This window comes from Chlorocebus sabaeus, chromosome 16 (genome assembly GCF_047675955.1).
Source record: "Chlorocebus sabaeus isolate Y175 chromosome 16, mChlSab1.0.hap1, whole genome shotgun sequence".
NCBI lineage: Eukaryota > Metazoa > Chordata > Mammalia > Primates > Cercopithecidae > Chlorocebus > Chlorocebus sabaeus.
In genome coordinates this window covers 54,571,502-54,587,031 of record NC_132919.1, presented here as the reverse complement: position 1 = coordinate 54,587,031, position 15,530 = coordinate 54,571,502, and the positions used below count along the sequence as shown (strand labels likewise).

General features: G+C 42.8%; 1 pseudogene; it reads left to right on the top strand.

Moving 5' to 3' along the window:
* The first annotated feature begins 1,345 nt into the window (after positions 1-1,345).
* Positions 1,346-1,833, top strand: LOC103243124 (large ribosomal subunit protein uL23 pseudogene; annotated as a pseudogene).
* The last annotated feature ends 13,697 nt before the right edge of the window (positions 1,834-15,530 follow it).

The following is a 15,530-nucleotide window of genomic DNA, read 5'->3' as shown; positions in this document are numbered from 1 at the left end:
CCAACCCACAACTTTCCCAATGATTAAATGTGTAGTCAAAGTTGAGATCTATTATCTAGAACAGGGGCTAGCAAACTACGACCCATGGGCTAAATGGCCCATCATCCAATTTTATAAAGCCTCATTGAAACAGAGCTATACTCACTCACTTACATTTTGTCTATGGCAACTTTCCTGATGCAATGCCGGAGTTGAGGAGTTGCAACAATCACATAATCTGCAAAGCCTAAAACATTGACTATCTGGCTCTTTCCAGAAATCGTATGTCAGCTTGGTCTATAGCAGTAGTTCTTAAATCACCAGCGAACCTCGTAAAAATGCAAAAGCCCAGGCCCTCTCCTACTTCCATGAGCCTGGGCCTCTAAGTCTTTATTAGCTCCCCGGGGTGAGTCTGCTACACACCAAAGTTGAAGAACCCCTGTCCTGACTGATGAGGAAGACCAGAGAAACACCAACCAAGGCTGAGTGTGAGTGAAAACCGAGATGTGCTTCTGTCTGGTTGTCCTTTTGTCTCTTATTTGTCAGCCTTTCCCCTCAGGGAGCTGCAGATTCAAACAGGCTTCTCTGCCCAAACTGACAAATTGAGACGTCACAAGAACCATTTCAGTTGGTCTTGAAAACATGGGAAATCACAGCCTCTGCATGTTCATAGGCAGTATCCCTGGCTGCAATCAGGCCCTGCAAGGCGAGCTAGACAACATGCAAGAGCTGGTTATGTTCTTGGGCAGTATCTGTGAGGTCCATACCTTAGTCCCCACAGATGCCTCTCATGTGGTGTCTTGCTCATGGGAATAGCCCCTAACACATAATTGCTTTAGTATGGTCACACTTAGCCATGACCATGCATCATTAGGACCTGTATGGAGCCTAAAAGAAATAAACAATAATCTGATGCTTGGTCCACACTCCTGGGGATTCTAATTTAGTAGGTCTGAGGTGGGATCTAGTTAGATGGCCATTATGCAGTCACCTTAGCTGGGATTATTGTAGGCTCTAGAACCTAAAGCAGTGACTTCCCAACTTGAATGTGCATCAGAAACCCTGCAGGGCTCATTAAAAACACGGATTGCTGGGTCCCACCCTAGAGTTTCTGGGAGTTCTGTGTGAAACCGAAGCAAATGCCTTTCCAGCAACTTCCCAGGTGATACTGAGGCTGCTGCTCTGGGGAGAAGATAGTGAGAACCACTATTTTAGTGCATAGGGAGGTGCTACCATGAAAGGTACTTCAACAGGTGAGAAGCTTGGGCTTGATTCAGGGTATTTGGATTCTATTGTTAAACCACTAGCAAGTCTCTGCAGATCTCAGTTTTGCTGTGGATAGTTAAAAAGTCCATGGGCTGCTTTTCACAAGATGGCGCCGAAAGCGAAGAAGGAAGCTCCTGCCCCTCCTAAAGCCGAAGCCAAAGCGAAGGCTTTAAAGGCCAAGAAGGCAGTGTTGAAAGGTGTCCACAGCCACAAAAAAAGAAGATCCGCACGTCACCCACCTTCCGGCGGCCCAAGACACTGCGACTCCGGAGGCAGCCCAAATATCCTCAGAAGAGCGCCCCCAGGAGAAACAAGCTTGACCACTATGCTATCATCAAGTTTCCGCTGACCACTGAGTCTGCCATGAAGAAGACAGAAGACAACAACACACTTGTGTTCATTGTGGATGTTAAAGCCAACAAGCACCAGATTAAACAGGCTGTGAAGAAGCTCTATGACATTGATGTGGCCAAGGTCAACACCCTGATTTGGCGTGATGGAGAGAAAAAGGCGTATGTTTGACTGGCTCCTGATTACGACGCTTTGGATGTTGCCAACAAAATTGGGATCATCTAAACTGAGTCCAGCTGCCTAATTCTAAATATATATATATATATATATATATATATATATATATATATATATATATATATATATATCTTTTCAACATAAAAAAAAAAAAAAAAAAAAAAGTCCATGGGCTGATAGTCAGATAATTCCTCCTGGAAGGTACTACGGAAGGACCAAGGATGATGAATAAAGAATGAATAAAACAAAGCCTGAGGAAACAAAGCATTTCAAAATGGAAATTATTCAAAGCTCCTTTAAAACCCACCACCAGTGAGAACCTGAAAGCATAATTATATAACTCATGAATATAATTAGGTACTTCCCTTCTCTCTCCACCCACTTCTCCTGAGGCTTTGGGTCTGGGAGAAGTAGGAGGGGTCCTGAGAGTCTCAGAACTCACAACATAATATCCTGCCTTCTTCTGTTCTTATAAACTTCCTCAAAAAATAGTACTTGGATCTGGCTGGAGCCAAATCCCAGAGCTCCTTGTCCATCAATTAATATTTATGGAGCCTTCACAGTGAGCTAAGCAGGCATATAAAAGACAACAGTACCTGCAGACTGTTATTAAGCCAAAGAAGAACAAGCACCTGGCCTTCCTTCTCACAAGGTGTTGGCAGCTGGTTGGTTGTGTCTGGGTCAACATGAACATTCAGTCACTCAGCCCAGAAACATCTCTTGAACACTCACTCTGTTGCAGACACTCCCCTAAGCACTGGAGAGATGGCAATGAACAAAACAGACACCCTGCCCCAACAGAAGGGAGAGGTTAGAGGTTCTAAACAGCTTGCAGACAAGGTCTGGTGTTAGATATCTACACTAGTGGAGCCCCAATCTGGTGACAGGGTCAGCCATTCTGTTCAAAGGCTGTCTGTTCATTTGTCCCTTCTCATAAACTACCACTGGGAATTAGACATCTGACATGTGAAGGCCTGTGAGTGATGGGGTCCAAGTTTAGAAACATCAAATGCATTGCCTCCAAGGACAACTCAGATACTGGTTGACTTTCCATGTATCTTGCCTAAATAAGATTTTCACTCTGAAACTATTTGGAGCCAAAGCATCCAAAACTCTCCAGAGCATCTTCTCTCCCCAGCAGCCCTGCTCACTGGAACTTAGGTGCCAGTTCAGAGGCTACCTTGACCCTTCCTGGAATCTTGGAGCTCCCCAGGTCAAAGGTGGCTTCTTAATGCCTCCAGAAAGGAAATGTGGTTTTCCAGTGTACAGAGTGTCCTTTTTGAAAGGTGGCTTAGATACTAGGGAACCCAGATCCCCAGATCTGAGCACAACTGTTGGCCACAACAGAAATGTCCCCGATCAGGACCTTGCGACTATAAAGTACATGGAAGCAGATGCCATTTTTCTTGTGCATCGTAGCACCCCAGCACATAGCACAGGACCTGGAGCTCAGTGGGCTAGTGAAGGAATGAATCAGAAACATTTTATGGAATTTGAAGTCCCATGGAACTCTGGCCAAGAAATCTTACCACCCTCAAGTTCCTTACGTTAACCTCACCAAGGACACAATGCACTCCCATTGGAGCATGGAGGTCAGACATTAGGTGGAGGTGGTAGGGGAGCTGAGAATCTAAATGAAGACCATGGGACCGGGGAACCGGCCACTGGAAGACCTAGACAGCTGCGCCATGAGGGAGGAAGGAGAGAGATGAGTTGTGGGCTAGAGAAAAAACACTGAGCTCCACATCCCTCCCTCCTCCAACCCTACTCCCAAACATTAGTTAAATGGGGAGAATAGGAGTCAATTCTGAAAGAAAAGAATTTAAAATTATTCCCTTCCAAGACAATGGACCTGGGAAAAATGGAGGTTATGAGTGCTGAGTCAAGATTGAGCCCAATACTTGAGGTAAGGAGCAGGAAGGTGTGAAACATAAAAGAAATAGAATACTCAGTGTCTGTTTTCAGTGTTGTTGTGGTATGATAGAAGAATGTTTCAAGCATGCATAGCATGTTAGCACAAACATGTTAGCTTTAATGCAATTCATTATAATATATATAAGCAAACCTAACATACATTTTGCAGGAAAGCAAGAATCAGGAAACAAGATAAGTTTGCCTGGGCTTGGTGGCTCACACCTGGAATCCCAGCACTTTGGGAGGCTGAGGCAGGCAGATCCTGAGGTCTGGAGTTTGAGACCAGCCTGGCCAACATGGTGAAAACCAGTCTCTACTAAAAATACAAAAGTTAGCTGGGCATGGTGGTGGGCACCTGTAATCCCAGCTACTCGGGAGGCTGGGGCAGGAGAATCACTTGAACCAGGGAGGCAGATGTTGCAATGAGCGGAGATCGTGCCACTGTATTCTGGCCTGGGTGACAGAGTGGGACTCCATCTCAAAAAAAGAAGAGAAAACCAGACAAGTTTATGTTCTCACTGTGTGGAATGTGCTTTGTTCTTCTATACCTCAAGATATTTGCATGTGCTTTTCTCTCTCCCCGAAATGCCAGAACTTCTTTTCCTGGGAAACTCCTATTCAACTTTCAAAACTTAATTTTCATTTCATTTCTTACCTCCAAAAATAACTACTTTCCCTCATGGATTACCACAGCACCGTTATCCTCTACCATCACTGAAAATATGAGTTAACATAGTGGTTGAACTTGTTATCCATTCTCCTACCCTTCTTGACTCTGAGTTCCTGAAGACCAGGGTCCTGCCTTCTTCATCCTTGTCTCTTCAGGTCCTGTCATGAAGTCTTCAATACATGATTTTTTAATAAAAATATTGTTTAAGGGCCATTACATGATATGTCAGATTTGAACATCCAGTGGGGATGGGGGTATGTCTGTATGGGGAAAACCGAGTTGCTGTACGGAGCTGGAAATTGCTCCCTGGGTCAGACCTTCCAAGCAAATGGGAAAGGGGGAAGACCATATGTCAACACTGGCTAAGAGCTACCCCATCATTCAGGAGGCCCTCTCAGAAGCATAGAGTTTCACAGGCAACTAGAGACTTGTTTTTTTTAATCAAATAAGCACTTGGTGGAGTATTCAAAGATCAGCAGGTCCCAACTCGAACTTTCTAAAGAAGTCATGGCCATATACCCTACATTTGGTACAAGAATGTGGGCAGTGAAACCAGGATTCAGTTTGCCCCTTGATGACAGACCCATCAAATCCACCAGTGCTCCAGTCTTGGCTAGGCCTCTAGAACTTTATGGGGATAAACTGCCCCCTCCATCCCACTGCTGGGTGTCTGAGAGTTACTATTTGAGAAAATCGTAAGCAAAATGAAATAAGTGTGGTATTTACCGCTGTTAATTAACAGCAAGGTGTTCATGAGTAATGTTGTGGTATTAAGGGCGTGGAGCAGCTTTTCTTATTGACTCCCTCCTTTGCAGGGTTATAAACTCCAGGAGAGATGTTCCCTCCTGGCTGAAACTTGGCAGCTGGCCTAGGGTTCTTCTTGTGGCTGGTGCAGGACCTGCCCACTCATCAGCCTGTTGAGATCTGCCTCCCTTTCTACCATAGTCACTGTTAGGGCCATGAGCTTCTGGAAAATGTCTTATTATAAGCTATTCATGCTGTGACACTGGCATTTGAAGTCCCTAAAACAAAGAATTCAAGAGTGAGACTTACATGCTCTAGAAACATTCAAGTTCAAATGAAGGCACCCAAAAAGCCAATGGGAGATTGTCCATGAATCGAACAAGGCTGTCTTCGTACAGCAGGTGGGTGCAAAAGTATTAACCCAAGAGCCAATCTGTAATTCTCCTGGATCAGTAGTCAACATTTTTAGCAAAGATTCCCAGAGGGTTGCTTCAGATGAGATTTATCAGGGAGTGAGTTGCGGGGTGGTGCATCTTTTATTTCGGATTAAATTTATAACATGCTCTGGCTTCTCATTCCTTGGGTAATTGAAACATCCCACCAGGTTTTACACTTTTCACTTTCTATCTTTTTCACAAAAAAAAATCATTTTAATTTTTCTCCCCCATCAATAACTCTCTGAAGGAGGCAACGGGGGTATTGTTAGTCCAATTTTGCAGAGAATTCAAATGACCTTTCTAGATTCATATGACAGTGCCCAAACTCAAACACACATCTTCTGACACCAAGCCCAGTGCTCAGATTTCCCACCCTAATGTCTTCTATAAAAAATAAAAGTCAATATTTTTCTCTCACTTGGTCCTACACCCTGCAAAGCTGATGGGCAAGCAGGTTGATGGCAATGAGTTGTGACTTCCCCTCTTGGAAAGGAAGTGTTCTCAATGAGCAGTGATTCTCTTCTACTTAAATTTAGAGAAGCTTAGTTCAGACGGGCTTGGATTTCTGATGCCTAGGGATCCGAGACGAAGGGTCATTCTCAACTCTCTTGATCAGAATTTTGATCAGAGAAAAAAAGAACACAAGAGAGAGACAACTCTGAAGATGGTGACTAGACCCCTATCTCCCAATCAGACAAAGGCAACAATAGCACAACCTCCTCAAAGACAATAATATGATACAAGGAACCAACAAATTAGTAACCGGGAGATTTTAATTAGTGAGTTGAGAACTAGACCCAACAGGAACTCCTCCCTAGAAATTCTTCCTGTTCCAACCACCTGGCAGGAACATTCATTCCTATCTGGAAATGTTTTCAAGAAAGCTGGCAATAACCAGCTCAACCAGTCCCATCCTCTAAGACGAAGGGAAGAAACTCTTGGAAAAGTGACCGAAGCCCAGCTGAGGACTGCAGCAGGGCCCAGAGACCCATGGAAAAGGGAAAGGACATTGGTCACAGCTGCCTTCTATGTCTTTGTAAATCTCGGTGGAACTTTGCAGAAACAAAAGACCAAGAAAGACACCTCATTTTCAAACCTGGAGATCAAACGGCTACTCATCATTATCCACCTGAATAGAATTGCACTAAGAGTGCATAAAGAGATATTTTATTTCATTTAGAGATGAACGCAATATGCTTTATGTTGCCATGGCTTTCCCTTCCTAAGGCAATTTAGCTCACATTTATGTTGTTGTGTATTCCTTGATCTCAAATTACCTGTGGAATGGAAAAGAGAAGAGATGAGAAAAGAACATGGCCTGAATATGAAGGACACAGCATGGACATGTCATGCATACATGATCTGTACAGGACATGGTCCTTGGTTCTGTCTCAGAGCCCTAGCTCACCAACGAGGGGAAGCAATCCTGGAATTCATTTTTATGTCTCCTGCATCCAGGAAATCTCTCGACCACTGCTGGTCTTCAAGTTCCTCCACAATATGTGCTATTCTGAGATGACTTAGCTGAGCATCCACAGGGTAAGGGTCTGTGCTGTCCTCCTGTGTCTGTTGGAATAGGCTACAGGTGATAGGAAGCAGGCAGCTCTCCTTGCTCCCAGGATCCTCTGTCTTCCCCAAGCCATGTCACTGAACATCCAACATCTTTTCACTGCATGGTCAGGATGATATCAAGGAGCAGTGTGGTAGAGAAAAACTTCACCTTATACGTTCCCTTCTACCACCACAATGCAGAGAAGCAGGGGTCCCCTGTGAATGTTCCCCTCCTCCTGACCTGTCTCCCACTCCTCATCTTCCTTCTCAATAGTTGCCTCCAATATGGATCCCACACTTTTTTTTTTCTCAGGGAAGCACCCTTCCCCTCACTCCCTACTTATTTTGTGCCATGAAATTTTAGCACCTGTTGGGTGCTAATGAAGCATCTTATCCACATGTGTCTGAAAACTCTGGAGAAAGTGAGTCCTAAGAGTAGGAAAGCTGGTGGGAGCTCAAGTTTATGTTAAACCGTCTTTAGTAGGAGTATGTAGCTGATTTGCTTACAAGTTTCCTAAGAAGCAAGCCTTCTTCACCAAAGCAAGCATCACTGTTATTTTCTTAGAGATGGCCCATCTAGTCTTACATGCACATTCCTTCTGTTCACATGGTTTAGACTTTGTCCCTTTTCAAAACAATAACCCTGGGCTGAGTGTGGTGGTATGTTGCCTACAATCCCAGCACTTTGGGAGGCTGGGGCAGGAGGATTGTTTGAGCCCTGGAGATGGAGGCTGCAGTGAGCACTGACTGCACCACTGCCCTCTAGCCTGGGTGAGAGAGTGAGCCTGTCTCAAAAAAAAAAAAAAACCTGGAATTTTTGTTCTAAAATGTATTTGATTCCTTTCCAAGACTTCCTTATACAATAAAGTATAGTATGAACAGATGTAACTTATCCACTGGGGGTGGGTAGTGACAGTTACAATTAGATAATGCTGATGACCTAATCTCTCCCTAGTTTATCCCACTGCAAACTGATAATTGAGAGGTGGCTTTTCAGAGTCTTTATTTCTGTGAACAAAGCTTACCTTGAATTTCTCATAATGACATGAAATATAAGTAAAAGTAACAACTAAAAAAGCCCTGGAGGTTCCCCTATTGTGTGATATGTTACATTGCTGCAAAGTGACAACAAGCAAGAGGTAAGGGTTTTATCAGAAAAGGCTGGTTACTCACATCACTCGACGGAAAAAATAGTCTTTTCTGTAGAGGATGAATGCTCTTCTCAACTGAGTTCACAGATGTGGAAGAGATGAGCATTTAACCAAAAAAAAGTGGGGGGTGGGGAAGCTCACTTAGCCAGCCAGATTATTCAAATAAACCCTGTGATTAGTGGGCAACTGATCATGCTCACATCTTTAAACAGGTGTGAATAGGTTACACAAAATAGAACCACAAAATATCACCAAAGGGGAAACCCATGGGAGTTTAATATACCCTTGGAAGAACTTCACCAACAAAGCAATGCTTGCAGGGCAAAGAACTATCACATCATTCACATGATGTGTTTATTATTTAAAAGCCTTTTCACATCTCTTTTTTTTTTTTTTTTTTTTGAGACAAAGTCTTGCTCTTTCACCCAGGCTAGAGTACAGTGGCTCAATCTCAGTTCACTGCAACCTCCGCCTCCCAGATGCAAGTGATTCTCCCTGCTTTGGCCTCCCAAGTACTACAGGCACACACCACCATACCCAGCTAATTTTTGTATTTTTAGTAAAGATGGGGTTTCGCCATGTTGGCCAGGCTGGTCTTGTACTCCTGACCTCAGGTGATCTGCCCACCTTGGCCTCCCAAAGTGCTGGGTTTACAGGTGTGAGCCACCACACCCGGCTCACATGTCTTACTTTTTTTTTTAACTTTCCAATCTGTGAGATTCATGGTGACAGTATTATTATTTACGTGATTCGAGTGATAAAGTGAACAGCAAGGGTTAGTGATTCTTTCTTGGTCACATAACCTAATTGAGGATATGTCCGCGATTGTAATCCACATCACTGAGACTTGGGTTTGTTTTCTTTTCCCAGAACATAAGGTTCTACTTAGTTCATGCCATTTTGGCCACTCCTCCTCCAAGTAAAAGAAGCACCTTTCCCAAGCTATACTAAGATAAATAATAACCTGGAAGTGCCTTGGCCTTCTGACCTTAAGGCACCCTTGTAGATGTTGACAAGCGTTTGCCAGGATAAATGAAAAGGAGAGGGAGCCCATCTCCCCCTCTTCTCTTTTCATGTCCTGTGGTTGTTATTCTGTGGTGCAGGTATTTCAGCCCCTGCTGAACCAGGCAACAGGATTAGACAGGTTAGTGGAGCATCAGATTTCAGACTGTTAACTTTTTCACTTTTCTTCTCTGCACGTAAGCTTGAGAACTGACACCAAGACAGGAAGAGGGAAACTGATAGAGGCAAAACGGAAGATTAAAAGCTGATAGACAACTCAGAGAGCTAGATGGGGAGTCAGAAAGTATGAAGGCAGAGACCTCAAGGGATCTGATGCAGTTTATCAAATAGCATGACTTTGTAGCCATGTCAGTGTCTGACCTGGGGGAATCTGAAGGAGGGAGGGGAGGAGAGATTTAGATAGAAACCACACATGAGGAGAGTAAAAGGAAAATAAGTCTTATTAAAGGTGGGAGAGTCAGTACTAGCTGTTGAAACATATGCATCCCATTTCTTGGATGAGAAACAGATAGCATTTATTGAGCTAATGACCTGCGTAATTAATCTCCGATGAGTTAAGCTTAAACTGTAGCAGGGAGAGAGCAGAGGAAATGTACCAAGAAAGGTGCTTCACCAAAAGCGAAGTTGATTAAAAACGAGATCAAATGATCCAAGAGTGTATTAGAAGAGAGAATTCTAAGTCTATTTATTATCCAGATGAAAGGCTGAGAGCAACTCCTGAAAGCACTCTGAAACATTAGATTCCACAATTGCCATGAGTAGGAGATGGCCCTCAAGTAGTCATTGATCCTATGGTAAAGTCATGCTAAAAGCTGAAAGGACCTGCTGATGATCAAGTTCAATTTCTTCAGTATGATGAGGAGGAAGGGCACTGATATGGCTTGGATTTGTGTCCCCACCCAAATCTCATGTCCAATTGTAATCACCAATGTTGGAGGAAGGGCGTGGTGAGAGGCAATTGGATCTTGAGGGTGGGTTTCCTCCTTGCCATTCTCATTAAAGTGAGTTCTCATGAGATCTGATTGTTTAAAAGTGTGTAGCACCTCCCCCTTTGCTCTATTCCTCCTGCTCTTGCCATGAAAGACATGCCAGCTTCCCCTTCACCTTCCACCATGATTGTAAGTTTCCTGAGGCCTCCCCAGAAGCAAAAGCCTGTGCAGCCTGCAAAACCATGAACGAAGTAAACCTCTTTTCTTTATAAATTACCCAGTCTCAGGTAGCTCTTTATAGCAATGCAAGAATGGACTATATAATATAGTCCATGACTATATAATATAGTCCATGACTATATATGACTTTATAGCAATGCAAGAATGGACTATATATAATATAGGCACCAAATTTGGAGTGATACACTGGGTTTAGTTCCTGAATCTCTCTTTCACTTGCAGTGTGACCCTTGGGCAAACCATTTAAGCTTTCTGAGCCCAATTTCTCCATTGCGTATGACACAGATACTGATGCTCAATGTGAGCATCATACCTATAGAATGTGAGCAAAATTACTCAGTGCCAGAAGGTACTTTGTAAATGTTGGCATTACTCAGTTGAGAATGCTGAGACCCAGGAGGTAAAATGATGCTCAAATGGTTACTTAAATAGTCAAGACCAGGACATTGGTCTCATGGCTAATGTTCCTTCCTAGCTGAGAATACAGTTTCAGGTACAACATCACAAATGTTATAGTGTGGTGATTTGTTGAGACACTCCCATTTGCCCTTTGGATTGAGCAGGGAACAAACCCCAATTCCACTGCCAACACATTTTCTTCCCACTTAGCCTCAGAGTGCAGAAGAACAGTGCTTGTCCCAGAAATCAATATGGCAGCTTGCCCCAGAAATCAGTAGAGCTGCTTCCCAGTGGCCTTTGGGAACCCTCTATTCCACTCTAACAGCAAGCAGGCGGTGGTAGGTAGCACCAAAACCATAGCCCCTAGGCTACCACGGTCAGAACAGAAATCTGCGGGGGTGCAGACAACCACTGTGAGCCTGAGGAGTTGGCACCATCTTAATAAGAGTATGAGACCAGTCACATGCACTTAGTCTTTCTTCTTAAGCTCCTCAGAAGACTGTCTGGTGTCACCCAGAAGCCAGCAAAGCCATAAATTCACCCATTGGGTGAGCCCTAGCAACCTGTCTAATCCTGCTGGGAAACAGTACATCCGGCCCTTGACAGCACTCTCATGACTGCTTGCTGAGAAGCAGTATTTTAAATAAAGAGAGGAAAAAAAAAAAACACCCTATTGTTTTACTCTGGTAATTGATAGCAAGTTTCTCATGAGTAATTTTATAGCACTCAGGGTGTGCCGGAGTTTGATTTAACTTCTCTTTACAGGAGCTTCAAACCTGTAGTACAAACATGGTTTTGAATGGGATGAAACATACTTCAAATATCCACATAGATATTGACATTTCCTATTTCTGTGGCCCACATATTCAAGGCCTTTCTCTTCATTTCTTCTCTAAATTTTTTTTTCTTCTCTTCGTATATAAATTTTCTTCTCTTCGTATATTTGGGATTCTGAAAGATCTCAACGAATTTTGGTTCTAGCATATATGTATCTATTTAATACATGTATTCTGACTATTTTATTTTATTTTATTTTAATTATACTATAAGTTCTGGGGTACATGTGCAGAATGTGCAGTTTTTTTACATAGGTATACACATGCCATGGTGGTTTGCTGCATCCATCAACTCATCACCGACATCAGGTATTTCTCCTAATGTTATCCCTCTCCTATCCCCCCCACCCCCTGACAGGCCCCAGTGTGTGATATTCCCCTCCCTGTATCCATGTGTTCTCACTGTTCAACTCCCATTTATGAGTGAGAATATGCGGTGTTTGGTTTTCTGTTCTTGTGATAGTTTGCTGAGAATGATGGTTTCCAGCTTTATCCATGTCCCTGCAAAGGACATGAACTCATTCTTTTTTATGGCTGCATAGTATTCCATGGTATACATGTGCCCCATTTTCTTTATCCAGTCTATTATCAATAGACATTTGAGTTGGTTCCAAGTCTTTGCTATTGTGAGTAGTGTCACAATAAACATATGTGTGCATGTGTCTTTATAGCAGAATGATTTATAATCCTTTGGGTACATACCCAGTAATGGGATTGCTAGGTCAAATGGTATTTCTAGTTCTATTTCATTGAGGAAATGCCACACTGTCTTTTACAATGGTTGAACTAATTTACTTTATAGCAACCACAGTGGGATTCCCAAAGTGCAATCTAAAAACTGGTTCCTCAAAATATTATTTTAAAAAGGATGGGGAGGCACTTCTGCAGAACTAGTTTTAGCAATTCACAATATACATTAGTGTGGTAAACACTCTGAGAAGTCCCGCAGAAGAGAGCCAAGCTCATCAATAATTTGAACACAAAATTTCCCAAAGTAAGTAGAAGACAGAATTTTTCTATGGGAAACTGCATACACACAAACATATTCTACCACTTTTTAATTTAACAGTGATATCTGATCCTACAGAGCTAGAATCTTGAGGAACATGTTTTGGAAACACTGAGCTAAAAGAGAAGGAAGGAAGTACAATCAGTGTTCAGGAGTAAACCCTATTCTCCTTTACTCTGGCCTTTGTACCCCAATCATTCAATCAACAAACATTTATTAAGTATTCAATATGAATAATGGGCAATAGAAGACGCAAAGATAAATCAGATGTGAAGAAACATGATAACGGCATTTTCAAAAAGAATGTAATGGATGGCCTTTGAAAGATCTCATTTGACCACCTCTGCTATTTAAATAAGAAAACAGAGATTGAGGTAAATTAAATGGTTGGTCTCTAAACATAGAACACCATACAACTCTTCCAGTTTGAAGTCCCTTAAGTAGAATGTAAGCATGGACTCCAATAAACATTTGGCCTAGAGAAGAAAAGATGTTCTATATGTAAGTGCCATGAGCCAAAGGTATCTGCAAATATTCCCAAAGTGGGCGGTCTCAAATCCTATGACTTTTAGGGAAGGGCAGAAATGAGGACTGCATATTTCAGGGAAAGACATCAAAGAGGAAATTTGATGAGCCAGATGTCCTGCATTGAGGAGGACATTGAGTTAGATACTCAAACCTGGTCTCTGGGCCAAGAGGAAGCAGGCCTCTGGTTGCAGCATTCAAGTCTACTTGGTACCTTATACTACTTGGTATGGCCATGGGAATGCCCTAGAGTTGACCAGAGACACTGCTCTTGGACATGGTGGATGCTCAATGGCTTCACAGATTCACAGCCAAGCTCTTCATGGCTTTCTTATTTACTTCATTGCTTTTGATGAGTTGCTTATACCTTAAGTAGGGAGTATTTGTTTAGTAATGGGACTTTTCTTCTCTCCAGCCCTAGGAGAGCTTCTTCATCCTCAGAGCTTTCAATTATGACTTATGGGCTCTTGGTTCCCATATTTATAAGTCAAGTTCTAAACTTTTGTTCAAGCTCCATCCCTCATACCCCAACTGCCTGTTGGGTGGTTTTCATTAGTCCCTAAATATTCCTCTGAAACTTAATATATCCAGGTTGTCTTCTCTCAAACCGGTTTTTCCTCTCAATATCCCTATTTCAGTCCGTGAAGTCATTTTACATTTTTTTTCACCCCCCTCATTCCTATCCTCTCAGGCACTCAGTTTTGAAAGTGTGGAACTTTTTCCCCTCTCCTCTTCATTTCTGGTAGCAATAAGTAACTAAGACATGCCCTTTTTCTTTGAAGTGTTTATCTATTCTTTTCTTCCCCTTTCTATTTGCTACCAATATAGATGAAACAGATTTTACCCCTTCTGGTTGAATTCACAGTCATCTAATTCCAAGGTCCTAGTCATTCCCTCTTCCAATCCATCCATATGATTTCTACACCAGGCCGTGCCACTTCAGTTGTTTTGTTGAAAACAAAACAAAACAAAAAACAGATGCTCTGGACAGCGTATTTCAATACATTCTCTAGGTAATCCTGGTGCTCTGACATGGATTGAGCAAATGACCCATTTGCTCTTAGTGGTCACTCAAAGCAAGTAAGTCTCTGCAATCACAGCATGTTCTGGGTTCATTCACAATCTCCTCATCAGCCACAGTAGCCCCTTCTGTTTCCTGCCTACGATGTGCCAGCTATCTGCTCAGTGCCTGTTATAACACTATTTGTTTGTTTGTTTGTTTTCCCAGGCTGAAGTGCAGTGGTGCAAACACGGCTCACTGCAGCCTCAACCTTCTGGGCTTAACCAATCCTCTGCATGTGCCTCCTGAGTAGCTGGGATCACACCAGCCTAATTTTTGTATTTTTATAAAGACGGGTTCTTGCTATGTGACCCAGGCTAGCCTTGAACTCCTGGGCTCAAGCAATTCTCCCACCTCGGCTTCCCAAAGTGCTGGTATTACAGGTGTGAGCTATTGCACCCAGCCAATACAACACTACTAAGTATCTATCACTATACCCTTTTTGTGGAAAAGAAATCTTCCATTGACATCTAAAATCCTTATCAAAAAGGGATTTCCACTTTCCCCATTAATATGAGGTACAAATAACATTCAATGTGCTTTAAAATCTGTTTGGAAAGATATCATTGCCTATATATATTTGAACATTAATGGAAATAATCATATAATTTGGAAAAGAGAGAAGTGAAATGCATATCTCTTTTAGACAAAATTGGAGGTAGTAAGTAGAGAAAAACATGAAAAGGGCTTTAAAAAAGATGGCGGCAGGGAGGTAGGCACTGCCTGTTTAAGATATGAGCACTGCCCATTAGTGTGTTAGGACCTGTTGTTAATGGAAAACTCACAGTCAAGAAAGTGGTTTTGCCTAATTTTGCATTTCAAAGAAAAGTATTAGAGACTCCCCTAAGCCAGGCTGTTTCAGCAGGGCCCTATCAAACTTTGCACTCTCTCTACAGAGTAGAGTTCTTGAACCCCTCCCCAGTTTACTCCAACAAGGCTGTCCACCTTCCCATTGGCCCTGCTGAGCCCTGCAAATCACTCTAGGTGCACCTGCCCCCAGCCCACCAGTCCAAGAACCACAAACCCAGCTGAGGGGACGAGTGGGATTACTTCAAATAAAGTAAAGATAATCCCAGGCAAGAACCTTTTATCCACGAAAAGACTCCATCAAATCATCCTCACAGCTCCTCACAATCTCCTCTTAATAACTTGCGTGCCAGAATGTTACAAAGATTAAACCTGTTGAGGAATGTGATGCTTTGTAGCCCCGGCATGGAGTGCTTTGAGCCAGAGGAGGAGGGGCAGGTGGAGGGCGGTGGGTAGCAAGGA